This window comes from Aquarana catesbeiana, linkage group LG02 (assembly GCF_042186555.1).
Source record: "Aquarana catesbeiana isolate 2022-GZ linkage group LG02, ASM4218655v1, whole genome shotgun sequence".
Classification (NCBI taxonomy): domain Eukaryota; kingdom Metazoa; phylum Chordata; class Amphibia; order Anura; family Ranidae; genus Aquarana; species Aquarana catesbeiana.
In genome coordinates this window covers 754,179,906-754,192,422 of record NC_133325.1, presented here as the reverse complement: position 1 = coordinate 754,192,422, position 12,517 = coordinate 754,179,906, and the positions used below count along the sequence as shown (strand labels likewise).

General features: G+C 41.8%; 2 non-coding genes across 2 annotated transcripts; both read right to left on the bottom strand.

The window, feature by feature from the left end:
• Window positions 1–689: 689 nt before the first annotated feature.
• Window positions 690–761, bottom strand: TRNAG-UCC (transfer RNA glycine (anticodon UCC)). The gene has a single exon. It is a non-coding gene; the product is annotated as a tRNA-Gly (tRNA).
• A 229-nt stretch (window positions 762–990) lies between these two features.
• TRNAR-UCU (transfer RNA arginine (anticodon UCU)) lies at window positions 991–1,062 on the bottom strand. Its single transcript has one exon. It is a non-coding gene; the product is annotated as a tRNA-Arg (tRNA).
• Between the last annotated feature and the right edge of the window lie 11,455 nt (window positions 1,063–12,517).

Here is a 12,517-nt window from a genome sequence, read left to right as displayed (position 1 = left end):
TCTCTCCTCGGCGCCCGAACGGAAACTGCCGAGCTGAGGAGAGATTACATCACATCCTCTGCCTCTGTGTACTACACAGAGGCAGGGGATGATTGTCATTGGCTGAGAGCGATCGTGAGGGGGGGGCCACGATCAGATGGCCTCACCCTCATCTCTGAACGCTTCAAGTCACAAGCCGACCGCCTGAAGGCTCTGAAGAAGGGACAACTTCGAAACGCGTTAGCCAGCGGCGGTTCGTGCGTCCTCCTCCTAGGACCTGGAGACTGCTACCAGCGGATTTTTCACTTTGTGACTGCTTACAGTGCGATTATTTCTTTCTACCTTTTGTGAGTAGTTTTAAATCTTGTTTTTAATAAATCATTTTCCTAAGGATAATGCACTAGGCCGGTGCGCTCTTTTTCTTTCCTATCATTTACTACTAGGATAATCCCATCCTGGAGAGCAGCAAGGCTGAAATTCACTGTCCTTTTTGAAACCTTGAGATCGTCTAGCCTATACACCTGTGCGCAAAAGTATTTGCTTCTGTAGTTCCATTTTTTTAGTTGGGGGGGCACATAGGGGGGCACAGTATAATGTTGGGGAGGCCATGCCCCCTCTGGCCCCCCCTAGTGCCGCCACTGATTGTATATACAGCTATTATGAGAAGGGGGGGGTAACACTTACCAGGTGGGGCAGCCATCTTGTGAGATTGCGTTGGCCAGGAATCGAACCTGGGTCAGCTGCTTGGAAAGCAGCTATGCTTACCACTGCACCACCAACGCGAGGTAGCATGTCTTTAGGGTGTGGGAGGAAACCGGAGTACCCGGAGGAAACCCACGCAAACACAGGGAGAACATGCAGACTCCATGCAGACAGTGTCCTGGTCAGGATATGATCCAAACAACCCAGTGCTGCAAGGCAGAAGTGCTAACTACTAAGCCTCTGTGCTGCCCGATCTTAAAGTAGAACTTCACCTATGAAGGGACGTTCCGCTTTTCATCCTCTTCCTCTTTCGTTGGCCGGGAATCAAACCCAGGTCAGCTGCTTAGAAAGCAGCTATGCTTACCACTGCACCACCAACGCGAGGTAGCATGTCTTTAGGGTGTGGGAGGAAACCGGAGTACCCGGAGGAAACCCACGCAAACACAGGGAGAACATGCAGACTCCATGCAGACAGTGTCCTGGTCAGGATATGAACCAAACACCCCAGTGCTGCAAGGCAGAAGTACTAACTACTAAGCCTCTGTGCTGCCCAATCTTAAAGCAGAACTTCACCTATAAAGGGAAGTTCCACTTTTCATCCTCTTCCTCATTCGGCTTTAAATTTCCTAAAGGAACTGGAGATACAGGTCCATATTGTAGTGTTATGAATCTTTCATATTCTGTCCTGTAGGGAGGGACTCTTAATGGTTCTCATTCCATCCACCCTACCCATTGAGCCGTCCATATTTCCCCTTGGGTTATGATATTCTTAAGGCGGAGTTGCACACAAAAATGGAACCTCCGCTTTTCGGAACCCTCACCCCCCCCCCCCCTCTGGTGTCACATTTGGCACCTTTCAGGGGGGAGGGGGGTGCAGATACCTGTAAACAAGGCTTCACTTCCTGATTCCCTTGCCGACATCGCGGGCGCCCTGGACAGGTAAGTGTCCATATTTTAAAAGTCAGCAGCTGCAGTATTTGTAGCTGCTGACTTTTAAAAAAAAATTTGGCAGAACTCCGCTTTAAGTGACCTAGAGATGCAGATCCATTTTGTAGAGTGACCTAGAGCTGCAGATCTTTTTTGTAGAGTGACCTAGAGCTACAGAGTCCTTCAGCTGTGGTAGGCCTCAGTGGTCGCTTCTCCAATATTGATGATGTCCTTCGTGTGGAGTGGGACAAATACATGTCCTCTGGTCTCTACTCCATGGATAAGCTCTGTCTTATATAAGAGGGCATGAGCTAGCCATGGGTGTAACCTGAAATGTAGACAGGCAGGGACAGGACAACTCACTTGAATGTGGAAGCCTGGCTCTTCATAGATGGTAGAAAGTCCATTCCCAGTATGGTGGATTGGGCAACAAGGATGCCCTGATAGTCCATCATCATTGTCTATGATTGTCTGTCAGTGGAGCTGCTACCACTAGTAGCTCCACCTACTGTGCCCAGCCTCTGCTGTTTTTATGGGCGTCTGAATGGTGACCACTTGAATGGGGCACCAGCGCTACTTCTTTGACGCTCACCTAAAAGGTATTTCTACTTTTGAAGCCATATTGGGATAATGCCTACTTTATATCTGTTACTTGTTCTCATTCACAGAATAAAACTTAATAAAAATAGTAAAGTTTGCTGCTCAACTTTAAAGAGGGAATCACGTGTGAAAAAATTACAAGCAAAACATGGCTCCTACAAATCTGATACCAGAACCCCAGCCAAGCATGCAGCCCGGCAGGTCAGGAAAGGGGGGGGATGAGCGTGCACCCCCTCCACTCCTTAGCCATACCAGGCCACGTGCCCTCAACATGGGAAGTGGACCTTGCAAAGGGGGACCCCCCTCCCCCCTAACAAGGCACCTCTTTATTTTGAGGTCATGTGGCCTGGTATGGGCGAGGAGAGGAGGGAGCGGTGTATGCTCACCCCCCTCCCCCCCTTTCCTGGCCTGTCAGGATGTGTGCTTAGGAGGGGGTCTGGATTTTGGGAGGCCATGCTTTTTTTTTTTTTTTTCCATGGGGTTCCTGCTTTAATTGTGATCAGCTATTTTTACAATGTTCTTAAAGTTATGCTATGTGAATGGGAACAAGTAAAAAATATAAAGTAGGTGTAAAAAATGTGGCTGAAAAATTGGAAATAGGTGATCTCAGTAAAAGCGTTGGTGCAGAGATCTGTCTTGGTACAGTCGTACCTGGTCCCTGGGAGGGCCGATTACCATTTCCTCAAGATAGCTGAGATGGCAGATGCCAAAAGGTCATGGATATTTCTTCGAGCTGCACCTGGTCCTTGGGAGGGCTGATGGTAAGATCCTCTGTTTACTGAAGTGGCAGCTGCCACCGGTGTGGGGACCTGTGTCGGTACAGCTGTACCTGGTCCTTGGGAGAGCTGATGGGAAGACCATCTGTTTACTGGATAGGCAGGCGCCACCAGTGTGGGGACCTGTGTTGGTACAGAGGTACTGGGTTCCTGGGAGGGCTGATGAGAAGACTCTTCGGTTGCTGGAGTGGCAGCCACCACCAGTGTAGGAACCTGTATTGGTACAGCCATCTGGTCCCTGGGAGGGTTCCTTAGACTTTTTGCTGAGTCTTCTAGGAACAGCCAATTGTCTTGTTTGTCCAACTATATTGATAGTGATTCAGAAGCTGCAGAAAGGGAAATAGAGGGCTGATGGAAATCCCCTCTGGTTACTGGAGTGGCAGTCGCCACCACTGTAGTAACCTGTGTTGGTACAGCCGTACCTGGTCCCTAGGAGGGTTCCTCAGACTTTCCACTGAGTCTTCTAACACTATCCCCACACAGAAAACTTGAACTATGCAGAAGAGATAATGTGGCACTCTTGTTGGTAAAGATAGCTGGTGGTATTGCTCTCTTGAAGAAAGGAGCTGATGAGAATCTTTCAAGAGAGTGATGACGTAGTGGACTCCGGTGCTGATGGCTTGACTTGAAGATCTTCTCCCTCATGTTCACTAGCAAATCATCTTCTGATTCCTCCTCCTCATCTCCTAGTTTAAAATTTCTTCCAACGTTTTGGCCATCTTCATTCTCAAAAGAGCTGCACCCCTCCTATTTAGGTGCAATCCATCAATGCTATAAAGATGGTAACCGACTGAAAAGTCAGCCCAGTTCGCCATGAAGCCAAAACCCTCCTCCCTGCAATAGTTCCTCAGCCACATGTTAAGCTCCCTAAGCTCCTGCTGCCTCTCTGGTGTGGCTCGAGGTACAGGCAGTATTTCTGAAAATACTGCCTTGGAGGTCCTTTTCTTCAATATAGCCCCTAAGTCCCTGAAATCATTTTTTAGGGCGCCCCATCTTCCTCTAACTTTGTCGTTAGTTCCAATATGTATCATGACAGCTGGTTTCTCCCCAGCCCCATCCAACAATTTGTCCATTAGATGTGCAATGTCCCGAACACAAGCACCCGGTAAACAGCATACTGTTCGGTAACAATAGTCTTTGTGACAGATTTCCCTCTCTGTCCCTCTAATTATTGAGTCCCCTACCACCAGTATCTTCCTGTTCTTTGCTGTAACTTTGCGCCCATCTTCACTGGAGGAGATGTTCCCAATGTTCCTCTGGCATTTTGGTGGAGTCTCATCTTGAACGGCACATTCTGGGTTAGTCTGAGCATTAGAGTCGCATCCTGGTGGGTTCTCAATGTGAGCTTCACATTCTGGTGGAGCATCAGCCAGAATTTCTTCCAGCTTTTTGGTCACCTTCTCTCCCAATAGAGCGGCACCCTGCTCATTTAAGTGCAGTCCGTCCCTGCTATAGAGACGGTAATTTACCGAAAAGTCAGTCCAGTTCTCCATGAACCCGAACCCCTCCTCCCTGCACCAGTTCCTCAGCCATTTGTTAAGTACCATAAGCTCCTGCTGCCTCTCTGGTGTGGCTCGAGGTACAGGCAGTATTTCTGAAAATATTGCCTTGGGGGTCCTTTTCTTCAATATAGCCCCTAAGTCCCTAAAATCATTTTGTAGGGCGCTCCATCTTTCTCGAACTTTGTCATTGGTACCGATATATACCATGACAGCTGGGTCCACTCCAGCCCCATCCAACAATCTGTCCATGCAATCTACAATGTTCCGAACCCGAGCGCCCGGTAAACAACATACTGTTCGGAGATACCGGTCTTTGTGACCGATCGCCCTCTGTATCCTTCCAATAACTGAATCCCCTACCACCAATATCTGCCTATCTTTTCTTGTAACCTTGCCCCCATCTTCACTGGAGACATTCCCCTGGAATTTTGGTGGAGTATCAACGTGAACGTTGCATGCTGGTGGATTCTCCGTGTGGAAGTCGCACTCTGGTGGAGTGGCCATGTCTGGGTCGCCCTCTGGTGGAGTGGCCATGTCACGGTCGCCCTCTGGTGGAGTGGCCATGTCACGGTCGCCCTCTGGTGGAGTGGCCATGTCACGGTCGCCCTCTGGTGGAGTGGCCATGTCACGGTCGCCCTCTGGTGGAGTGGCCATGTCTATGTCGCACTCTGGTGGAGTGGCCATGTCTATGTCGCACTCTGGTGGAGTGGCCATGTCTATGTCGCCCTCTGGTGGAGTGGCCATGTCACGGTCGCCCTCTGGTGGAGTGGGCATGTCTATGTCGCACTCTGGTGGAGTGGGCATGTCTATGTCGCACTCTGGTGAAGTGGCCATGTCTATGTCGCACTCTGGTGGAGTGGCCATGTCTATGTCGCACTCAGGTGGAGTGGCCATGTCTATGTCGCACTCTGGTGGAGTGGCCATGTCTATGTCGCACTCTGGTGGAGTGGCCATGTCTATGTCGCACTCTGGTGGAGTGGCCATGTCTATGTCGCACTCTGGTGGAGTAGCCATGTCACAGTGGCACTCTGGTGGAGTGGCCATGTCACGGTCGCACTCTGGTGGAGTGGCCATGTCACGGTCGCACTCTGGTGGAGTGGCCATGTCACGGTCGCACTCTGGTGGAGTGGCCATGTCACGGTCGCACTCTGGTGGAGTGGCCATGTCACGGTCGCACTCTGGTGGAGTGGCCATGTCACGGTCGCACTCTGGTGGATTGGCCATGTCTATGTCGCACTCTGGTGGAGTGGCCATGTCTATGTCGCACTCTGGTGGAGTGGCCATGTCTATGTCGCACTCTGGTGGAGTGGCCATGTCTACGTCGCACTCTGGTGGAGTGGCCATGTCACGGTCGCACTCTGGTGGAGTGGCCATGTCACGGTCGCACTCTGGTGGAGTATCAATTTGAATGTCACTTTTTGGCGGCGTCTCAATGTGATGATCGACAGGCCTGCCGTGTGAGCCTTGTCTGCAGTAAATACTGCAAACATCTTAAAAAAAAAAGAAAAAGAAAGAGGAATTTAGATTTAGCACCTTCAACTACATTTCATATATTTTTCTTTGTACAACATCAAATTATAGAGAGAAAAGTTCAAAACTCTTGTGCCAGAGATAAAGAATAAACTTGACATGACAGGGACACAAGGATGACTCTTGTTGGCCTTCGTATAAAAATGCTTGTTGCCTGCCACTCAAAACTGCCACCGAAAACGGCGATCTGAATACTTTGAAGTGCAAAGGAGGGATCGGGGGTCTTTTAGACCCCCGATCCCTCCATAAAGAGTACCTGTCACCACCTATTACTGTCACAAGGGATGTTTACATTCCTTGTGACAGCAATAAAAGTAATCAAAAAAATATTTTTTTTAAAACACAATTTATTAATATAAAAATAAATAAAATAAATAAGAAAAAAAATTTACATTTTTTAAAGCGGCCCCGTCCCCGCGAGCTCACGCAGCGAAGTAAACGCATACAGAAGTCGCGTCCGCATATGTGAACAGTGTTCAAATCACACATGTGAGGTATCATCGCAATCATCAGAGCAAGAGCAATAATTCTAGCACTAGACCTCCTCTGTAACTCTAACCTGGTAACCGTAAAAAAAATTTAAAGCGTCGCCTATGGAGATTTTTAGGTACCATAGTTTGTCGCCATTCTATGAGTGTGTGCAATTATAAATGTTTGGTATCTATTTACTCGGCGTAACATCATCTTTCACATTATACAAAAAAATTGGGCTAACTTTACTGTTTGTTAATTTTTTTAAATTCATGAAAGTGTCCCTTTTCCCTAAAAGTTGCATTTAAAACACCGCTGCACAAATACAGTGTGATATAAAATATTGCAACAATCACCATTTTATTCTCTAGATTCTCTGCTAAAAAAATATATATAATGTTTGGGGGCTCTAAGTAATTTTCTAGCAAAAAATACGGATTTTAACTTGTAAACACCAAATGTCAAAAAAAGGCTTAGTCGTGAAAGGGTTAAGGTTAAGTATAAAAAGGGAGAAATAATGCACTGGACTGCATCAAAAACACATCAAAAACATGCATGCAGAAAAGCACATGGAACTCATTCCGGACTGCGTTTCTATGGTGTGAATCGGCCCCTAATGTACACGGGATGTTTTAAAACCTTGACAGATAGTAACCGACATTAAAAAAAAAGTCCCTTTTGCCGCGCAAACGCCTGTAAACGAATCACAGCAAAACACAAGTTACCGCAATTACAAGCTGTTACAGGCATTTGGCGTTTCAAATAGCTCTGAACATCGCATTTTTTTTTGCTTTCCAAAATGCTTCAAAACTCAACTGCTTAGAAAGGACTATACATGTACTGATAAGATAAGATGTACTGATACTGATAAGATAACAGAGCAGAGTTCAGGGGCAGCTGAAAAAAACGCCCAACTGATCCTAACGTCTGTTTACCAGCAGCAGTGTACATGAAGACAGTCGTTTTTTTTTTTGAAATTTGTCAGTTAGAAGCAATCCCAGGTTATGTGACAGAACTCTTCTGTATAACTAATGTAATAAAACCAAATATAGAATACTGGGATAATTATTAATTAGCAGAATGATGATGGGAATAATTACTTTGCTTTTGCATTTATAATTAAAACTGGTGATGGGACACAAGTGTTTGTCAGTTACATCAGGCAGCCAATGAGATCTAGGCATTCCTCCCACACACCTGATTCATGTCTTATAAAATGGCTTATAATACCCAAACATGATATATTTTCTGAAAATAGAGATTTGGAGATTTAAATGGTGGTTGTTGCCATATTTTATATCACGCGATATTCGCGCAGCTGTTTATTAAATGCAAATTTTCAGGGAAAAATACACTTAAATGCATTTTAATGCACACAAACACCATATAATACCTATTTTTTTTTTTTTTTTTTATAACATATAAAAAATTAGGTTACGATGAGTAAATAGATACACTTTAAAAAAAATAATTTTTTATTCAACTTTATTGATATATAACAAAAAGAGAAAAAAAATTTTGACCAGAGATGAACCTGTAATCAATAAAGTGTATCTCATAAAATTAGAATATAATCAAAAAGTTAATTTATTTTCAAAACTCAACTGCTTAGAAAGGACTATAAATGCCCCCTCTCGTGTACATGTACTGATAAGATAACAGAGCAGAGTTCAGGGGCAGCTGAAAAAAACACCCAACTGATCCTAAACGTCCGTTTACCAGCAGCAGTGTACATGAAGACAGTCATTTTTTTTTTTTAAATTTGTCAGTTAGAAGCAATCCCAGGTTATGTGACAGAACTCTTCTGTATAACTAATGTAACTAGAAAAGCTACAATTTCTGGGGAAATTGTGAAAGTGTTCTTGCCTCTACAACTGGAGTGGGCGGAGTAACTGGGTGGGGTGGAGTGGCTTGAGTAACTGTGAAAAGTGTTAAAAAGCTTAATATTTTAAAAAGTATAAATAGTAGTAAAAAAGTTCCATCATTAGCTGAAAGAGCTGAACAATTTTTTTCAAAAGTAATTTTTTTTTTTTCAAAAATGAATTTTTTTTTTCAAAAATGATTTTTTTTCTTCAAAAATGATTTTTTTTTAAAAGTAATTTTTTTTCTCAAAAATAATTTTTTTTTTCGAAATTATTTTTTTTTTTTAAGTAATTTTTTTTTCAAAAATATTTTTTTTTTTTTCAAAAATAATTTTTTTTTTTCAAAAATAATTTTTTTTTTTTTCAAAAATAATTTTTTTTTCGAAATTATTTTTTTTTTAAAAATTTTTTTTTAAAAATAATTTTTTTTTTCAAAAATATTTTTTTTTTTTCAAAAATAATTTTTTTTTTCAAAAATATATATTTTTTTTTTCAAAAAAAATTTTTTTTTTTTAAAATAATTTTTTTTTTTCAAAAATATTTTTTTTTTTTTCAAAAATAATTTTTTTTTTTCAAAAATATTTTTTTTTTTCAAAAATAATTTTTTTTTTTCAAAAATATATATATTTTTTTTTCAAAAATATTTTTTTTTTTTTCATGGGGCGGTCATAATGTTTCAGCTGATCATGGGGTTGTCAGCTTTTGTCACCTCCCGCTCTAGTTTTGAACATTTCACCATTCATTCCTATGGGACCAATTTCACCGCAAAAACGACGATATTTCGTCAACCATTCGGCGAAACTTTCCACAAAGTAATAGCACACCAATTAAATGACATTGAGGCCGGATTCACACTGGTATATTTCAGCTTTTCACAAAGTTCCACAAGGTAATAGGACACCAATTAAATGACATTGAACATTTCGCAATTCATTCCTATGGGACCAATATTGCCGCAAAAAACTACGATATTTCGTGGACCATTCGGCGAAATATTCCACAAAGTAATAACACACCAATCGGGAACAATCCGCTCGTTTCGGTATATTATTTGTCTCTGTAGTGTGAAAACTGTGGGAGGAGTCTACAAGCATTATCAAGTCTAGCAGATGAAGTCACATGCATTTGGGGTGTCTCAGCATCTTGTGTTTACAACCACTGTTTCCTAGCAACGCTCATGCCCTGTTTATGCTTCCCAAATACTACTTCATCAAAACTGCCCCATCAGAATTACCCCATCAAAACTGCCCCATCATATTCCTCTATTATAAATCAGTACATGGTGTGTCTGTCCCCTCCCCCGGGCTCTGTAATCAGAGCTGAGATGCTCCAGCCACCTCCCCCCCCTGTGTATAACAGAAGCTTTGGTAACCATGGCAACAAAACAAACACTAACAGTACACTCTGATTAATGGCTAAAATTTCCTGAAATGACCTCTAAACAAATGGCCGTATTTTAAAAACTATACATCCTACAGCGAAGATCTTTATATTGTGAGAATCACAAGACCCAGACCTAGATTTTGATACATAGTATGTCTCTTTAGAGTGTAGTTTCAATGAATGTCAATGGACGGCGTGAGTTGCAAACAAATGGTCATATTGTGAAAACTATCAGGACTATGGCTTAGCCGTGGACATGTTTAGTGGCAGCAGGGATAGCTGAACGTTTTGATATAAGATTTGTGTAGGTGGGCTTGAAAATGAGGGAGTGGCGGCAGTTTAGAAATCATGTTCTGATTTTCCAGCTTTTGCCATCTCCCACTCTAGTTTCCCCATTCATTCCTATGGGACCAATTTCGCCGCAAAAACGACGATATTTCGTGAACCATTCGGCGAAACATTCCACAAAGTAATAGCACACCATTCGGGAACAATCCGCACGTTTCGGTATATTACTTGTCTATGTAGTGTAAAAACTGTGGGAGGAGTTAGGGTGGTAAATTTGGCTATAATAATAATAAGAATAATATATATGTGAGATAACAATAAGTGGTCTTGCTATGCAAGAACACTTAATAAAACCAAATATAGAATACTGGGATCATTATTAATTAGCAGAATGATGATGGGAATAATTACTTTGCTTTTGCATTTATAATTAAAACTGGTGATGGGACACAAGTGTTTGTCAGTTACATCAGGCAGCCAATGAGATCTAGGCATTCCTCCCACACACCTGATTCATGTCTCCTGCTGCCCAACTGCCAGTTGAAGGAGTGAGCTGAGATTATATTTAAATAATAAAAATGTATCCAGTATAGAATTCTCTCCATTTATTTACATTATAATTGAATGAAATCCTACATACCTTCTGCGTGTCTCTGTCTGGGTTTTAGGTGAATGCAGACAGTGTTTAGAACTGCCCTGAACCCCCGCCTGATAGCCTTACACACCCCCCTACGAGGGGCTTTGGGCTGTGCGGGGGGCTGGTTTTCCGCTGTTAAGGTTGCAACCATTTTTGATTGCATAATTGGGTCTCCTTTGATGATAAACAGAAGATCCGCTGACTTTATCGCACTTCTCTCGCTATGAAAACGCGCTATTATAAAATAATAAGCAACGTGTCTCAGAGCAACAGAACTCACGTCCTTTCCACACAAGAGAAATTCTGAGAGTGAGCCCAGCTCCTGACAGAGCTCCTTATATCAGGACTCTCCCACTGTGACATCATCAAGTCACATGTGACATGACCATATATGGGCATGTCACATGTGACATGCCCATATATGGGCATGTCACATGACCTTTTTCTAACTGACAAAGAATTCAAATTTGTAAACATGTTAACCCTTCGCTGCCCAGGACAATTTTGACATTTCTCACACACTTGTTAAAATGAACATATTTTTTAGCTAGAAAAATGGCTTATAATAGCCAAACATGATATATTTTCTGAAAGCAGCGACCCTGGAGAATTAAATGGTGGTTGTTGCCATATTTTATGTCACACGATATTCACGCATCTGTTTATTAAATGCAGATTTTCAGGGAAAAAATACACTTGAATGCATTTTAGTGCACACAAACACCGTGTAATACCTATTTTATTTTTATAAAATATAAAACATGAGGTTAAGATGAACAAATAGATGCCCAAAAAGTCAAGATTTAATCATTTTTTTAATTTTTTTCTAACTGACAAAAAAATTCAAATATGAATATGGTCATATCACATGACTTTTTTTTTTTTTTTTCTAACTGACAAAAAAAAATCAAATTTGTAAACATGTTAACCCTTCATTGCCAGGGACAATTTTGACATTTCTCACACACTTGCTAAAATAATCATGTTTTTTAGCAATAAAATGGCTTATAATACCCAAACATGATATATTTTCTGAACAAAGAGATTTGGAGATTTAAATGGTGGTTGTTGCCATATTTTATATCCCACGATATTCGCGCAGCTGTTTATTAAATGCAAATTTTCAGGGAAAAATACACTTAAATGCATTTTAGTGCACACAAACACCATATAATACCTAATTTTTTTTTTATAAAATATAAAAAATTAGGTTACGATGAGTAAATAGATACCCAATAAGTCAAGATTTAATCATTGTGCACGTCAGAGAAACAATTTATTTTTATTTTATTTCATTTAAATATATTTTTTACACTTTAAAAAAATAATATTTTTTTATTCACCTTTATTGATATATAACAAAAAGAAAAAAAAAGGTTTTAACCAGAGATGAACCTGAAATCAATAAAGTGTATCTCATAAAATTAGAATATAATCAAAAAGCTAATTTATTTCAGGGTCAATTTGGTTGTTTTGCAGGCAGGCTGGTAAGTGTGCTTGGAAATATTTTGTTTGTGATGTGTGTTGCTCTTCCATGTGTACCTTACTGCAAAGCCTAGTTATAGGTTGGTGTGGTTGCCAATTTTTTGTACAATACGATGTAAATACCTGGAAAGGTTAGACCTACAAGTTAATTAGCATTAATGCAACTAACATAAAAAAATATATCTGGTGCTGGCCAATTATAAGACCCCTTTCACACTGGGGCACTTTGCAGGATCTGCAGCGCTAAAAATAGCACCTGCAAAGCTCCCTGAAACAGCCGCTGCTGTCTCTCCAATGTGTAGGCCCCGAGGGCTTTCACACTGGAGAGTTGCGCTGGCAGGACGCTAAAAAAAGTCCTGCTAGCAGCATCTTTGG